Genomic DNA, 2,500 nt, shown 5'->3' on the forward strand with positions numbered 1-2,500 from the left:
CACGAACAGAGAGGCTGTTGGGAGATGACAGAAGCCATGCTGCCCCAGAGTTCTCTTCTGAAATTCGCAGGAATCCAGAGGTTGGAGCGGGCTGAGGGAGTGCGCCTTCTTGCCTCTGTCGGCTTTCAAGACACATCCTCCTGCTGGGAAGCTGCCCACCCTGAGCAGCACAGGTTTGCGCTCTAGGCCGGTCGGCCACATATATCTCGCCTGATCGAGCCCGATCGAGCGGCAGCAGATGGCCTTTGGCCAGCGAAGGCTGCCGCTCTTCTTCTTGTTTCTCTGCTTGAGAGGCAGCTCAGTCCTCTGCGCTTGCGCCAGGGGCAGGCCACGTGTCACGCAGGGGTCAGGCCGTGGAGCGACTGGGGCATGGCGCCAAGTGAGGTAAGCAGACCACCCCCTCCCCCTCACTGTTCTCTGCATGCCGTGGCTCGTTGGTCTAGGGGTATGATTCTCGCTTAGGGTGTGAGAGGTCCCGGGTTCAAATCCCGGACGAGCCCTTTTTTTTGGAGCGCCGAAAACAAAAAACACAGAGTCCCCAATTCCCCCCCAAAAATAGTTTGTGCGTGAACGTATCTGGTTCGATGCCCGTCGCCAATGGTTGGCTGCTTTTAAGCCCATGGCCCAAGAGGCAGTGTTGGAAATTCCCCCTCCTTTGTAATGATGCGCTGGCGGCGAGCTGATGTATAAAGGTTTGGACATGCCTTCTGGGTGGGGACTGCCATGGCTCGCGCCACTGTTGCATCCAGCTTGGTCTTTTGTATGTGTCTGCAGCCTGTGTGTGAGGTGCTGTGAGTGCTGCCATGTAGGTCCGGCGCAGGCTTGCGCCAAACTTTCACGTTGGTGTGTGCCACCTGGCAGGTACCAGCGGGCCCCATGAGACATCAGTGCCACAAAGCCTTTCAACTGAAAGCTGTCCCAGCACACTAGAGCGCAGCCTACCAGAGCTGTTTCTGTAGTGTAGTGGTTATCACATTCGCCTAACACGCTACCCGCTTCGAGACCGGGCAGAAACATGGTGCTGGTTTCTTTTTATTTCCACAATGTCAATCGGACACATTTGACCGCATGCAGGTTTCGACAGGTATGGACAGGCCGGCACTACGCCATGAGTGATCTGAGGCCAGCCCTTATTTGCACCCTGCAAACTGTCCACTGGCTCCATCAGTGGGCGTTTCCTGCCATCCCATGGTCCTTAAGTGAGTGTTTGGGTACTTTTGATGCAGAGATCGGGGCATGAAAACCGGCGCTGGCACCTGGCGACATTGGGTACTGAAGAATCTTTCCCAATCCTGCCCATAGCTGTCAGGGTGGCCGAGTGCAGCTCTTCCCTGCATCTGGGTGTTCTGGTCTCCGATTGGAGGCGTGGGTTCAAATCCCACTCCTGACAAGCCGGGCTCATTTTTTTGAGCACATTTCAGAGTGTAAAGCTTGCGGAAAACCTCGTGGGGGCCCCCGAATGCAGCGCCCGGCAAGCCTCCCTGTTCTCTTCTGCTGCCTTGCAACTGGAGCTGTCTGCCAGAGACGCCGGAGGCACACCTGCCCTTAAACCCCCACTGGCCCACGGCTGCAAAACCTGCATTTTCTAGTGGCTGGCTTGGTGGCATATGTCACTGAGCCCAGTCTACTCAGGAAGTGAAAAAAGTCCCCTTCACAGTTGGAGAAAGTGCTCTCCTGCCACCTGTCGGTCGTTGAAGGCACCACACCTCAGCAAAATAAAAATAAAAAAACAGACATGCTCAGTTCGGGGGATGTAAAGGTATTTACATAGCACGAACAGAGAGGCTGTTGGGAGATGACAGAAGCCATGCTGCCCCAGAGTTCTCTTCTGAAATTCGCAGGAATCCAGAGGTTGGAGCGGGCTGAGGGAGTGCGCCTTCTTGCCTCTGTCGGCTTTCAAGACACATCCTCCTGCTGGGAAGCTGCCCACCCTGAGCAGCACAGGTTTGCGCTCTAGGCCGGTCGGCCACATATATCTCGCCTGATCGAGCCCGATCGAGCGGCAGCAGATGGCCTTTGGCCAGCGAAGGCTGCCGCTCTTCTTCTTGTTTCTCTGCTTGAGAGGCAGCTCAGTCCTCTGCGCTTGCGCCAGGGGCAGGCCACGTGACACGCAGGGGTCAGGCCGTGGACCGACTGGGGCATGGCGCCAAGTGAGGTAAGCAGACCACCCCCTCCCCCTCACTGTTCTCTGCATGCCGTGGCTCGTTGGTCTAGGGGTATGATTCTCGCTTAGGGTGCGAGAGGTCCCGGGTTCAAATCCCGGACGAGCCCTTTTTTTTGGAGCGCCGAAAACAAAAAACACAGAGTCCCCAATTCCCCCCCAAAAATAGTTTGTGCGTGAACGTATCTGGTTCGATGCCCGTCGCCAATGGTTGGCTGCTTTTAAGCCCATGGCCCAAGAGGCAGTGTTGGAAATTCCCCCTCCTTTGTAATGATGCGCTGGCGGCGAGCTGATGTATAAAGGTTTGGACATGCCTTCTGGGTGGGGACTGCCATGGCT

The 2,500-nt window shown here is 56.3% G+C and overlaps 1 non-coding gene across 1 annotated transcript; it reads left to right on the plus strand.

Annotated features, from left to right (window-relative positions):
• The first annotated feature begins 2,199 nt into the window (after positions 1-2,199).
• On the plus strand, positions 2,200-2,271 carry TRNAP-AGG (transfer RNA proline (anticodon AGG)). The gene has a single exon. It is a non-coding gene; the product is annotated as a tRNA-Pro (tRNA).
• Positions 2,272-2,500: the final 229 nt, after the last annotated feature.

Source organism: Ambystoma mexicanum, chromosome 2q (assembly GCF_040938575.1).
Source record: "Ambystoma mexicanum isolate Mex_15411 chromosome 2q, UKY_AmexF1_1, whole genome shotgun sequence".
In the NCBI taxonomy this organism is placed as follows: Eukaryota; Metazoa; Chordata; class Amphibia; order Caudata; family Ambystomatidae; genus Ambystoma; species Ambystoma mexicanum.